Here is a 15,761-nt window from a genome sequence, read left to right as displayed (position 1 = left end):
TCATTACTCAACACCACCCATACCCCAGCAGCTTCCATATTGTCAGAGCCATGGATGAGACTGGGACTTCGGTGGAAGCTACACTTTACTCTGGCCTGTGCCAAGAGATGGATACAAAAGTACTGTATCCATCAAGAAATGGCAGCAGGCAAAACGAGCTCATTATGAGTTCAATATAACGGTAAAGTCGGAATAAAAGAGGACAAACTGGGGCAAATATTCATTTATAAGCAGGGGAGTTAGGGATTGGAATAACTTACCAAGGGCGATGTTCAATAAATTTCCAATTTCTTTGCAATCATTGAAGAAAAAGCTAGGAAAACAACAGATAGGGAATATGCCACATGGGCGACTGCTCTAAATGCAGATCAGTAGTGATTGATTGATCATCGTGTACTATAAAAAAAGGCCAGCTCTTCCTAAAGCATGAATCAATTTTAAGAACCCCTTCATTTTATTTTCAAACTGTTGTTTATATGCAAAGAAAATCTAAGTCACCTCCGTACTGGCCATGAAGGCCCTTGGAGGAGTGGAAGGTAAAGGCTTCCACTATTGTTAACCTCGGCACGTGTTGGGGTAGAGTGGTTAGCTTTACTCCCGACCGCCTTTTGCCCCCAGGAATGAACCTGGTACTCATTTTTGGTGTAGGTTGAGTGAACCTCAGGGCCATATGCACCTCCGGAAAGGGAAATCTCGTTTCTTAAATTTTACGACTTCCTTACTGGGATTCGAACCCACGTCTTTCCGGGCGAACCGAGCATGCCTTTAACGCCTCGGCCTGGCCAGCCCCTGTTGTTGATATGAAAACACCGCATACGATCCAAACCGAAATACAGTTCAATGAAACACTTGCAGAGTCCATTTTCTTAAACAAAGGATGTTTATACACTCAAAGTAACTTATATGAACTTGTTATTTTTTGTATCAGATGGCTAGAGTGACAAAATTTGTTTCTCCTTCTCAACCTTTCCTCTCCTTGTCCTATACGACACACCAAACAACTGGTGGTTAAATGAACTAAACTATGTTATTAAAATAAAGTTCCCTGTAGGTGTGTGGGTTTGTGCTGGTTATTTTCCTGAAGTGACGGAGAATGTTTCACATTCGACAAGAGCAGATATACGTCTACGTAAAAATGCGGAAACCATAATTCAGTGCTAAAAGGTAAGTTTCATGCGCAGAACTTAAGTAACTGCTAAATTGCCCGGCTCCTTGGCTAAGTGGTCAGCTTAATCGCCTTCGGTTCCGAGGGCCCCGGGTTCGATTACCATCCGGGTCGGAGATTTTATCCTTAAATGGATATTTCCACTGGGAGCTTGTATTGTCCCCAACAATCCTGTAATTCACACACAACACTAATCTGCACTACAAAAGCACGCAGTTCCCAAACACGGCAGATGCCGCCCATCTTCGATGGAGATTCTAGCTTATAAGGGCTGCACCAGGCAAGGAGAACATGTCTTCGGACACTCCTGACACTAACAATCATACAATAAGTAAATAAATAAAACATCTACAGAAGTTCAATGTACGTTATCCAGATCTGGACCTCGGTGTCCCAGTCTATGCCCCAAACTAAGTCAGGGGAGAACTAAGGTTGTGGTGATCATACTCTCTTAACACTAATCAGATGGGGGACAAAAGATTCCCGATCCATGAATAAATGAAGGTGTCCGTAAGATAAATGTAAGGACTATGAATAGCATGAAAATGAAAGACTCCCTGGCCCTTAAAAATCTAGTGCAGTTAGGGTCCAAACAGAAGAAAGTAGACCAAGGCATATCGGATATGACATATTAATGAGAGCAGCGTGGCACGAATAAGTTGTGGTTGGCAGCAAATTTCCGAAATTGAGACGCTCTTACAACAGGTAGGGCGTACCGTGGATGTGTTCCACCACCCACGGGGCGATGACTGTATAATAGTGAAATGTTAGTGAAACAATTTAATTTACATTGCTAGAAAGTCTCGGCAGAGTTTCTAGTTTATACAAATCCGATCTGTGGTTATTATGGAAGAGTCAGTCAGTAGAAAAGTGCGTGGCAGAGCAAGCAGTAGAGTCGTATAACTGTAAACACGCATGGGCGCAGTCGCGTATAATTTTGTTTGTATATTGTATATACGAATATATGTTCAATAAAATGTTTGTATTCGAGATTATGAGTTGAATGAAATGTGACGGTACTGCTAAATGTATGTTTGTAGCAGTATCACAACATCAGATTCATATGAGAATGCTTCTGCTACGGACAGTAGGCCTATTATGTATTTCGTGCCAATGTAAAAAAAATGTATTTTAATTAACAAGCAAAATATTCTGGTGTATTGACTTGACACTGTTGAAAATGTTGTTTTTCTACAAATGTATAGTCACCTCCAATGTGATAGCTTGAGATTCACAATCAGTTCAAATTAATTTACACAGCCACCATGCTATCTCAGAAGAATCGAGCTCACTCAGCAAATGCGTACTTGTAGTTTATCAGCCCGTACTCCCTACGCCGCTCTCAGTACGCAGAGATTGCCGAGCAGGGAGTTCAGCTGCTCGGAAATTTAACGTCTCAGAGCATGGAATATGCTAGCCACTGGAGTAAGCTGTTTCCCATGAAGCCTCACCTTCACATTTCTAATTCGGAGCAACCACTAAAGACATATTTGCCTTAACCAAAAATAATAACATTTGAGAAGGGGTACCAAATTCAAAGGTGACACCTGATACCATTTACAATATAGTGCATGAATGTTTTTTTTATGTGTAAATCATCTTCAGTACTCTATATCGTACCTATATACTCGACAGACCTGTAGGTAACTGTATTTTGTGTGTTACTAGCCATACCTTAGAGTTGTCAATTAAACATATAAAAGAAAAAAAGAGAAAGAATCTCACCTATGAGATAATTCTATCTCGCCAAACTCATAATCCCTTAATTACCAAAATCCTATGCTTAAGGTGGAGAATGAAATCTTGTAGTGGAGGATATTAGTGTTTCATATAGAGTCTGTACGGAATATCAGGGACCAATAATACTAAATTACTACAGTACAGTAATCACATTCTATCCTTTTAAACATCTGTAAAACATTATTGTATAGTGTACTAGTTGTCATGTACCCGTCGTTGACGGGTTGAGTTTTGGAGTTACAGAAGTAATGATAACTAGCCGACATCAGTAGCAGAAGAAGAGACAGAGCTCACCACAATTAAAAACATGAGTCAATTTAATGTTTTTGCCGTGAAGGGTTTAGGAAATTGTCGGTCGTCACGTTTGGTTTTTCTTCATGTTGAGCGATAATAGGGCATTGGAGAACTAGTCGTTCTTCCCACCTTTTATCGTTCCTTTCTCCATCGTCCTTTGAGCGGCCATTCCCCACACTTTCCTTCTCAGTTCAATAGTCATATCTATTGCCTTCTTCACCGATAAGAGCTAATGATCACGACAACAATAATCTCCTCCATCGCCAGTTAAGTCATTACCAAGATGACAGAATAATTTCCCACGTAAAAATATATCAGATATTAAAACAAATGATCATTCGATTTTCTCATTATGTTCGTCATTTACGTTCTTTAGACAAAGATATTTTCGGAGATACAACCTGTGACAATGAAGTTCAGTGGATAGTCCTGTACTATCAACATAGATGAACAATGCACGACAGTGACCTTACTGTCCTTCGAAGTAGTCCCCTCCCATAACTATGCACTGCTGAAATCGGCAATACATGTCCTGCAAACTTTGCAAGAAGGCTTCCTTTGATATTGTGTTCAAAAGCCTCGTCACGATTCGTTGAATGTCAGGAATATCGTCAAATGTATTTCCTTTTAAAGCGAGTTTGAGTCGTGGGAACAGGAAGAAGTTCGGAGGATTGAGATCCGGCGAGTATGGGGGATGTTTAACTTGACCCACCCCCTTTCTTGCCATGAACTGTTTGACGATATTGGCTGTGTGTGGGCGAGCGTTGTCATGGACAAAAAACCATGTACCTTGTTCTGCGCACTGGGGTCGTACACTGCGTGGACGTTTCATGAAACGGGTCCAAATTTAAATGTACCGTGCAGCATTCAACGTCGTTCCCTCAGGTAGAAATTCCCTGTGGATAATGCCTTGACTATCGAAAAAGGTGATGAGCGTCGTTTTGATGCGTGACTTTTCGGCTCTGACCTTTTTCCGGCGAGGGGATCCCGGAGAAATCAATTCCATGCTTTGCCGTTTCATTTCGGAGTCGTACCTGAGACAACAGGTTTTATCCTTAATGACGATACAGTTCAAGAAATTTGTTGTCGCATCCGCCGTTTCGCCAAAATCCTGTGAAGCCTCTAAACATGCCTGCTTCTGATCGTCAGTCAAGTGATGTGGCACAAGACGAGAACACGTTTCTCTCTTCCGTAAATTTTGGGTACCGATTTGTCGCACGGATCCACGGTTAATCTGCCTTTCATCCGCTATCATGCGTACAGTTAATCGCCGATCGTTCGTGATTAATGTCATCACTTTCTCAATGTTTTCGTCACTGACGACGGTCGCCGGTCTTCCGCTACGGAGGTTATCAGAAAAACTTTCCTGGCCTCCTTGAAAGCGGGCGAACCACTTGTACACACACTTCAAGGACAGTGCTTGATCTTCATAAACACGTACCAGCATCGCATGCGTTCCTTTCGGTGTCTTGCCAAGCTTAAAACAAAACTATACATTGATATTTTGGTCGTTCATGTTCCTGTTCGCAGTTCAGAACCAACGCACAAAACACGCACTGTGTCAAACAGGTCTTGCACGGCACACACACGTAGCTCAACTGAACAACGTTGGGAGCAGGTGGTCAAAACCTGCTGCTACGTAGGTTCAGCGTTGCGTGTCGCCAGTGTCGCCGAATCGACCATCCTGACTTCATTCACCGAACTTTATTGTCACAGGTTGAAGTTCGTGAATAATGTAATAAATTGTATTATTATTGCTTCTCGTAGGGAAGAACATGTTAAACGTAAAAGGTCAAAAATTAAAATTTGCCCATTTTTTATTAAAGTTACTCTATACAGCTTTTCAATAAATGTAATATTCTTTCTTTCTTTCTTTCTTTCTTTCTTTCATGCTTTCCTTCCTTCTTTCTTCCTTTCTTAATCCGTTTACGCTCCAGCGTTGGTTTTTCTCTCGCACTCAGTGACGGATCCCACTTCTACCGCATCACGGGCAGTGTCCTGGAGCGTGACACTTTGGGTCGGGGATACAACTGTAGAGCAGGACCAGTGCCTCGTCCAGGCAGCCATAACCGCTATGCTGAACAGGAGCCTTGTGGCGGATGGGAAGGTTGGAAGGGATAAAGAAGGAAGTGGGAAGTAGGTGGCTGTGGCCTTAAGTTAGGTACCATCCCGGCATTTGCTTGGGGGAGAAGTGGGAAACTACGGAAAACCACTTCTAGGATGGCTGAGGTGGGAATCGAACCCCCCTACTCAGTTGACCCCCGAGTCTAAGTGGATCTGGTTCCAGCACTCGTACCACTTTCCAAATTTCGTGGCAGAGCCGGGAATCGAACCTGGATCTCCAAGGGTGGCAGCTAATCACAATAACCACTACACCACAGAGGCTGACTAAACAAAATAATATCAACGGAGAAATTCGTTATACCCTGTTTTGACTCGCTTAATAATCGTACGCGAATGTTCTCTAATCAAATAATATAATACGGTCTAGTGAACACCCCGTCTATTCCTGAGGTTAATTACGGAGTTCTCAGAAGTTTTAAAAGCCATTTTTCCCGGTACATCATGACGAACAAAGAAACAAACAAGCAGACACACCAAATTTTACTGAATCTACTTTCGAGCCTTTTATGCCTAATCCAAGATGAAAATAAAGTATGAGTTAAACAATTGAAGTGTATATAGTACATTACATTTTAAATTTGGTACAGATTAAACAGCCGGCCCCGCGGTCTAGGGGTAGTGTGCCTGCCTCATACCCGTGGATTCCGAGTTCGATTTCCGGCAGGTAAGGTATTTTTACCTTGATGTTGGATCGAGGTTCACTCAGCCTACGTGATTACAATTGAGGAGCTATCTGACAGTGAGATGCCGATCCAAGAATTTCTATGATATGAGTCAACAATGTAGGCCATGATTCCATCACCAACTTATTTTAAACGGCCCTGAATTAATGAGTACATGCCAGCGTGCCCAACTCGAAAAAAAAATGACGATATACGGAATTTTAAAATATTTTAATGTTGTTCATTTTATGAAAGCACTCTGCTACATACGGACGGAGAGTTTTAATTTACGTCTATTCTGAAAACAAACAGTGGTGGCATTCATTTAAACGAAATGTTAAAAGTACTTCCATGTTTATGAATGTAAATTCATTCATTCATTCATTCATTCATTCAAAAGCACTGCTTTAGCTAGTTATCGCGATGATTACCAAGGACTACAGCCGTGAAAGTTCGCAAATCCTCTCTTTTCACTTGGATGGGCTGCCAGCAAGTATTTTAATAATATAGACAATACATTTGATTCATTTTACACATAGCTAATATAAGCGCATGTTGTTACGAATATTTGCAATTCTGCAGTTACCTAATTAAACGGCCCCTAGTGGAGCAAATAACGAGAGATATACTTCACATAAGCTGAAATGAATTATGTAAGAGTTGGAGTCGGATGGTGAGATACATATAGTGCAATATGCTCTATATTCATGAAATGTTATATAATATTTATCGTCACTTAAGAATGGAAACCTCGTAACTGAAATGTTTCCGAAATATTGTTTTATTATTTCGCGGTGACCATGCGAAGCCTCCGAACCGTTGCGTCGTAATCAAGTAATATTTACTAGAATTTCTTAAAATGAAACAACACCGCCTTTTGTACTCCGATTAATAGGACACCTCATCATTTAAAGGAAAATTAAAATATCAACATAAAATGGTTTTTACTAATCAATATTATTATTATTATTATTATTATTATTATTATTATTATTATTATTATTATTATTATTGTTACCGTGGTTTGGTGGATCAGCAGAGGTGAAAGAAGGTGCTGGGATGAACAGATCTCAACTTACGAAATTAAAGTTAACTTAAAATTTAACAAAGGTTATATTTTCGTTTCAAGGTCAAGAAATAACAAGTATAACAGGAACTCATTTGCATATCATGAAGTTAAGAAAGTACAATTACAGTTTATTAATGGATTTTGGGCTTCGAGCCCCAGATTCACAATTCTTGAGCAATTAGCCCAACTTTACCCAAATACAAGGTTTGACAAAGGTGCAGAAAACCGCAATTATGCCCAGGAGCACTTGCTCCCTATTACTCAGTAAAGCCTGCTCGAGGCACACAGAAACCAACTTTATGAAAGAGCAACCCGCTCTCGAAGTTCAAGCCTATCAAAGGCCACACCAAACTCCACCTTCAAGCTGACCTCCAAGCACATGAACACAGGGGTAAAAATACCCAACCTACTGAGGCCTATTCCATAAAGAAACAGGACAATTACATGGCCCCCAAAATACCAACTTGAGAGGAGGCGTAACTGCACTCCTAATACATTTCTTTAAAACCTATCTGGCACTAGGCCGCTTACGCAAGGGCTAATCCCATACTACGGAGGTGACACGATTGAAATTTTTATGACATTACGAGTAGAAGGGAAACTGTTATAAAAACGTAGTCACCTCAAAACAAAATGAATGGGAGCTCGAGATGGTTAGGCACTCTTTATCCCAATTTGTACTTAAAGAGACAGAATTTATACCAAGTGTCTTTTACATTTTAAATATAGGTTACATGAGGAAAGTTTCTAACCCGCCCCGAGGGTTAAACTGCTGAGCTGGCAAGAAAATAAGTTAAAAAAAGGGCCATTGCCTGATGGTTGAACTGCCGCCTGAAGAAAGGGGCGCTTCCCGCCCCCTGCTATATAATCACACTAGGAAAGATGTTACTGAAGTGGCGAGGAGACCAGAAAATCAGCAGTTTATATACCCTCACGGAAAATTCGAGACGTTTCGTGAATGATTACAACCCGCCCACAAAATTTTATTGGATAACAGCAAAAACTAATACACCAGACGAAGAAGAAACACCTTATTGGTGGAAAATTAATTACAGAAATTCCCGATTGGCTACATTCAAAACAGGCGGAAAGAAAGGATTATATTGCCAACTCTCAAATCACAGAACAAAATTTAGCAAAAACGAAACTTATGAATGTTAAATTTCTTCCGGACAGTTCATTCCTTTACACCAGAGAGCGTTATCAGTTTTGGTAGAGACCTCTGTTAGAGAATGTTCAAAGTTCTTGCTATGGAGCAGACAAACACGAATCGAAATTGACATAGTTCAGAACACTTCAAAATTTACAGTAGAGACATCTTCTGAGAAACTTTAGAATTAACATGGTTGTTAAAGTTCAGGCTTCCTCCAGTAGAGGAGTTTCAACTGGCGCAATGTTTGAATTAGCGGAGCGGAGGTGTACCGCCCGGTACAGACCTCCCCCCCCCCACAAAAAAGTCCCTCCAAGGGGTAACACAGAAGGACACCAAATTTTGTTTGAAAACAGGGTCCAAGTTATGATGTTGATTTAGAAATTAATTGCAGAAGGATTCACAAAAATGTTCTAAATTGGTTTGATTTAGTTTCAAAATTCTTGGTAGTAATTTTTGATGTAATGTATTTATGCTTGTAGAAGTTAAATTCAGAAGGAGAAACTTTTAATTCTTAAAAGTGAAGAAAATTTTCTAAGACCACCAAATATTGTAGTTGAATCCAAAAATGTAGTAATTGTTGATGTGAGATGTCCATGTAGCTGATTAAATACATTCAATGTTGATTAAGTTTGACGGCCAGACCAGCCGCCGCTGCATGTGGCCAGAGGAGACCGCTCGGACCCATCAAGTACCCTGAGATACCGCTCGCCCGCACCATGAGAGGGGCAGTGGTGCTGAAGCACGCCGCACCCGCGGCGAATGTTTACAGGCCGCGGGCAAGTTGCAGGTTGTGCGCCGCACATCAGCCTTGGCCGGGAGGAGGGCTCCGGCTCGCCGTACACTGGTTGACCTCCCTGAAGTAGATCGGGCCCGTGCTCTACTCCAGGAGCGGCACAGCGCCGCGCGGCTGCGGGGGCACTGAAACATTAAGATCTCGGCGGCAGAATTTGTTGGACCATAATGATTTTAGGGTACAGTCTCTGTGGTGAAGATGAGGGGCCAGCGGCGTGGAAATATTTATTCCATTTAAATAGCCACAGTGTGTTGTTGAGCAGGAGACGGGAGCGTGGTAATGGCCATGGTAAGGACAGGTTGGTAGTTTAACTGGTCGGGGAAGGTTTTACAATAAATGCTTAAATACAAGGAACCTGATTCCAAGGGCAGAAGGCCTCAAAATGAAACCCGCCCAAAAAAATAACCTTCCGAATACTTTCAAAATGTTACAACAAATATAAAATCAGCTACGTTAGCGTGGAAGTTACACAGGTTTCACCTGTGACAGGTGAACCCTAAATATCCTCTCGGTGGCTGGATTGCTTAGCAATAAGGTAACGGGTGTAAGGAAATGGAGAATAATACACGGCCCATGAAATCTGGGGGCAAGCTTGCCCGCGGGAACAAAATTTTCTGACCATAACCTGGTCACCTACCTTCAAATGGGTGGGTCTCCGTCCACGATCATATCTTTCCTTAACCTTTTCATGAGACACTTTACGATTGGTTTTAGCCTTCTTCCAAAGATCTTTAATATTATCAGGATCTATTGTCTCAGGTAGAATGTCACTCAGAGACCAAAGGTTAGAGAGCGGCGTGTTTGAAACAAACTTGAACATCAAAGAAGCTGGAGTAAACTTATGGGATTCGTGAACCGCCGAATTCAAAGCAAAAGCTAACCAATGCAAGGCCGTGTCCCACCTAGAATGATCGTCGTGATGATAGGCAATAAGGGCCGACCTCAGATTACGATTGACCCGTTCAGCTAGAGATGGTTGAGGATAATAAGCCGAAGTAGTCACATGAGATATGGACAGATCAAAACAGAATTTACGAAAGAGATTGGATGTGAAAGCTTTAGCATTATCAGATACAATATACTGACACGGACCAAAAGAAGCAAAAATGGAATTTAAACAAGTAATGGTGGCCTGAGCGGTAGCCAGCTTAGTCGGGAATAACCAAGAAAATCTAGTAAAACCATCTACACATACAGGAATGAACTTGTTGGCATTCCCCTTTGACTGGGGGAAGGGTCCTACGTAATCGATGTAGAGACGTTCTATGGGGCGCGACGCTTGATGAGAAGACAAAAGCCCATGCTTAGTTGACATGGTAGGTTTACTAAGCCAACATGATTTACAAGATTTTACCAATTCACGGATTTCTCTGTCCATACTCTTCCAGATGAACATTTCACGAATCTTTTCCCGGGTTATCAAGATGCCTAAATGCCCCCCTAATGGGGTCTCATGATAGTACTTGAAGATTATAGGCACAAGAACGGCTGGAACCACTACCTTCATCCTCTTATCATGCCTCGACGGGCAACATAGAACACCATTCCTCAATGCATAAGGGACGACATGTTCCCCAGAAGAAAGGGTTTCCATAATGGGAGCCAGCACTGGATCTTCACGCTGATATTTTTCAATATCCCTAAACAACATGGGAGCATCAGTCAGAATGGCATTAACCTCAGATAGTATGGACACGGGAGGTGAAGAACTATAAACCAGTTCGTGGGTCTCGACTTCATTGGAAAACATACGGCTAAGTCCGTCTGCAACAACATTTTCAGTACCTCGAATATGCCTCACGTCGAATTGGAAGGCAGAAATTCTGATATCCCACCTGGCTATGCGACCAGTACGACGCGGCCTACCTAAGACCCAACTTAAGGCTTGGTTATCTGTCTCCAAGTTGAACTTGACGTGTTTCAAATAGAGACGGAACTTTTCTAAAGCAAATAAGACTGCCAAGCCTTCGAGCTCGTAGATGGAATACTTGGCTTCTTGAGCCGATAGAGTTCTAGAGGCATAGGCGATGGGTCGCCTCCCTAGTTCGGTCTCTTGAAGAAGGACCGCAGCCACTGCCGACGACGACACGTCGGTTTGAACGATGAATTTCTTCGAGAAATCGGGCTTGGCCAGAACAGGGGCATTACACAGAGCTAATTTGAGATATTCAAATGCGGCTTGTTGAGAAGGTCCCCACTCAAATTTGACGCCTTTCCTATGAAGTAAGTTCAAGGGCGCCGCTCTATTGGCGAAATTTGGAATAAATTTCCTGAAGAAATTCACCATACCAATGAACCTAGCAATACCTTTGATGTCCTTGGGAGGCTTGAAATCACGGATGGCCTGTGTTCTAGAGTGATCGACTGCAACACCATCGGGAGACACAATATGCCCTAGGAATGACACTGAAGGCTTAGCGAAGGCGACCTTGGACAACTTCACAGTTAGCCCAGCCTTACGAAGGCGATTGAAAACTTCCTTTAGATGATCTAGATGTTCTTCAAAAGTCTCCGAAAATACGACGACATCATGAAGATAGTGGTACAAGTACTCAAATTTGATGTCGGATAAGACCATGTCTAGCAGTCTAGTGAGTACAGCTGCTCCCGTGGGGAGCCCGAAAGGCACGTGGTTGTATTCATACAAATTCCAATCCGTGGCAAACGCTGTAAGATGTTTAGATTCTTCAGCCAGAGGAATTTGATTATAGGCCTGATTTAGATCCAAAATGGTAAAGAACTTAGCCTTCCGAAACCATGAAAAACAAGAGTGAAGGTCTGGAATGGGCACAGATTGTAACACCACCTTCCGATTGAGAGCCCTATTATCAATCACAGGCCTGAAGCCACCCTGGGGTTTCGGGACTAGAAAAATAGGCGAAGAATACGCCGACTTAGAGGGCCGAATAATACCATCCATTAACATTTGATCGATGATTTCTTTCAATGCCTTCATTTTAGGTGGAGATAGCCTATAAGGTGGAAAACGGACAGGAATCGAATCCGTGACCTCAATTTTGTATTCAATAAGGTCAGTAACACCAAGAGTATCCGAGAACACCTCTGGAAACGACTAACACAACTTACGAATACTATCAACCTGATCCTCAGGTAGATGTCTAAGATCTAACAACATCTCATCCTGGGTAGGCGAAATAGATGAACACGATAGAGAATTACACTTTAACAAAGGGATTTTACCATTAGAAGCAAATTTGAATGTGCACGACCTGCTCTGGATGTCGAGCACTAAACCAGTAGAAGACATGAAATCCGCTCCCAATATAATGGGGCAAGACAAGTGCTTTGCCACAAACAATCTAACTTTCCAAGTAAATTTATAAATACGAATTTTGGCTTTTAAGGAGCCTAAAATTTCTAATGGAGAAGAATTAGCCGAAACGTATTGAACCGAAGACGAACAATAGTCAAGAAGTTTACACACAGTTTTCAGTTTGGAGTACCATTCAGCCGATATAATAAAACACACACTGCCTGAATCTAATAAAGCTGTTACCGGTTCATTATTTAATTCAATTTTGAGAAAAGGCACAGGTGCGGGGGAATCCGCCGCAATCCTGAGACATTCTTACGGACCTTCAAAAGATAAATTAGAAGACAGTGTTCTCCCTGAAATTTCGACATTTTTACGTGGGGCCGTGCCTCGGGAAGATGGGTTCGCCGACTCAGCCAAAGCCACTAGTCACTTATTATTATTGGCCTTGGTGGAAGTTGCACCAGAAGTTGAGCAGGAGGGGGTGCTATTCGAATTTGGGCAATTTTTGGCGATATGGGAAAACGCGCCGCATTTAAAGCAACCTTGGGATGAACTTGCTCCATTATTGGTCCTACTAGATTTGATCAATGGGCATTTATTGCGAAGATGGTCAGGCGACGCGCAAGCGTAACATTTACGGAGTGTGATAGGTCGGCGAGGTGGAGGCCGAAAACTACTGGAGGATGGAGGGGGTTCTTTCGCGACACGCAAGGTATCGGCGTATCTAACTCCTTCCGCTGCGACGGCCATAGCCTCTAATTCAGCAAACGTTTGAGGACGCGACGCAAAACACAAATATGACCTGTATAATGGAGAAATACCTTCCACTATAGCCTGAACAATCTGGTCTTCAGGAAAATGAAGAGCAAATACCCTAGTATAGAACTTAATATCTTGGATGAAATCTGCCAAGTTTTCATCCAACCGCTGTACACGATAATAGTACTTCTGAATTAGTGAGGACCTTGCCCTAGCCGGAATGAAGTTAGCTAGCAAGTGGGCGTGGAAGTCTTCAATAGATGGTTGTTCGGCAATGGCTCTTACTATTTTGTCTGAGAGGACACCAATGGAATAGGGGTAAAGTATCTGCAAAATTTGACACGGAGAAAGAGAAAAAACGAGGGCATGATCCTGAAACTCAACCAAAAACCTTAAGAATGAAATTACGTCACTGGTAGAGTTAACCGAAAACTTAGAAATACCTCTGAGCAACATTGCTAATGGATGAGGCAAACTGCTGAACCCTGGTGACATATTAGGTAAAGGTTTAAGTGGCGAAGAAGCTAATTCAGAACGTGCATTGTTCAACGAGGTACGAAGCTCAGATTCGTTGTCTAATGGGGCAGAGATTTGTTGAGCTCCAACAGCTTTCCTATTTCCTTCTCCTTTGGAAGACTCTTCCTCTTGAACTACGTTTACCGTAGCAGGTTGGTCGCTTTTGGGAGGGACTTCCCCAGTTGATAATAGGGTAACCTTACTGGACAATTCTGAAAGATTTTCGAGAACAACACTAGCTTCCTTCCTCTGAATGTCATTCAACTTCAGAGACAACAGATCGTTAACTCTATTAGAGAAATGAAATAACCTGGCTTGCAGAGGTTTAATTTCATTAGGAGAAGGGTCATTTTCTTCCAAAAAGGTAATCACAGATGCCAGCTCAGTAGTATTATCAGTGATCGTGGAAAGAGAGTCGTCAATTTCTTTCTCTCCCAAAGTGGGGATGGAAATGGGCAAATCAAGGGACTCTCTAAGTTTATTGGTGTCTACCGCAACCGTGCCTCCAGATTGCACATTTCTAATTGTTAATTCATAGATCAACTCCTCCTTGCGCAAATAGTTGAGATGGAGGACATCGCGAGGGCCGGGCATGATGACCAAAATTTAACGGCTTTGAAAAATGAAAAAGAAAAGTCCAGCGACAGAGAAAATTGTTAGAGTTCGAAAGCAAAGCAACGTTTAGCCGTTAAAAGGGGCTAATTTGAGACCCATTCAACCACGCTCTGCTACCACTTGTTACCGTGGTTTGGTGGATCAGCAGAGGTGAAAGAAGGTGCTGGGATGAACAGATCTCAACTTACGAAATTAAAGGTAACTTAAAATTTAACAAAGGTTATATTTTCGTTTCAAGGTCAAGAAATAACAAGTATAACGGGAACTCATTTGCATATCATCAAGTTACGAAAGTACAATTACAGTTTATTAATGGATTTAGGGCTTCGAGCCACAGATTCACAATTCTTGAGCAATTAGCCCAACTTTACCCAAATACAAGGTTTGACAAAGGGGCAGAAAACCCCAATCATGCCCAGGAGCACTTGCTCCCTATTACTCAGTAAAGCCTGCTCGAGGCACACAGAAACCAACTTTAAGAAAGAGCAACCCGCTCTCGAAGTTCAAGCCTATCAAAGGCCACACCAAACTCCACCTTCAAGCTGACCTCCAAGCACATGAACACAGGGGTAAAAATACCCAACCTACTGAGGCCTATTCCATAAAGAAACAGGACAATTACATGGCCCCCAAAATACCAACTTGAGCGGAGGCGTAACTGCACTCCTAATACATTTCTTTAAAACCTATCTGGCACTAGGCCGCTTACGCAAGCGCTAATCCCATACTACGGAGGTGACACGATTGAAATTTTTATGACATTACGAGTAGAAGGGAAACTGTTATAAAAACGTAGTCACCTCAAAACAAAATGAATGGGAGCTCGAGATGGTTAGGCACTCTCTATCCCAATTTGTATTTAAAGAGACAGAATTTATACCAAGTGTCTTTTACATTTTAAATATAGGTTACATGAGGAAAGTTTCGAACCCGCCCCGAGGGTTAAACTGCTGAGCTGGCAAGAAAATAAGTTTAAAAAACGGCCATTACCTCATGGTTGAACTGCTGCCTGAAGAAAGGGGCGCTTCCCGCCCCCTGCTATATAATCACACTAGGAAAGATGTTACTGAAGTGGCGAGGAGACCAGAAAATCAGCAGTTTATATACCCTCACGGAAAATTCGAGACGTTTCATGAATGATTACAACCCGCCCACAAAATTTTATTGGATAACAGCAAAAACGAATACACCAGACGAAGAAGAAACACCTTATTGGTGGAAAATTAATTACAGAAATTCCCGATTGGCTACATTCAAAACAGGCGGAAAGAAAGGATTATATTGCCAACTCTCAAATCACAGAACAAAATTTAGCAAAAACAAAACTTATGAATGTTAAATTTCTTCCGGACAGTTCATTCCTTTACACCTGAGAGCGTTATCAGTTTTGGTAGAGACCTCGGTTAGAGAATGTTCAAAGTTCTTGCTATGGAGCAGACAAACACGAATCGAAATTGACATAGTTCAGAACACTTCAAAATTTACAGTAGAGACATCTTCTGAGAAACTTTAGAATTAACATTGTTGTTAAAGTTCAGGATTCCTCCAGTAGAGGAGTTTCAACTGGCGCAATGTTTGAATTAGCGGAGCGGAG

Source organism: Anabrus simplex, chromosome 1 (assembly GCF_040414725.1).
Source record: "Anabrus simplex isolate iqAnaSimp1 chromosome 1, ASM4041472v1, whole genome shotgun sequence".
In the NCBI taxonomy this organism is placed as follows: Eukaryota; Metazoa; Arthropoda; class Insecta; order Orthoptera; family Tettigoniidae; genus Anabrus; species Anabrus simplex.
The sequence above is the reverse complement of the archived record's forward strand: the minus strand, read 5'-3'. Positions refer to the sequence as shown.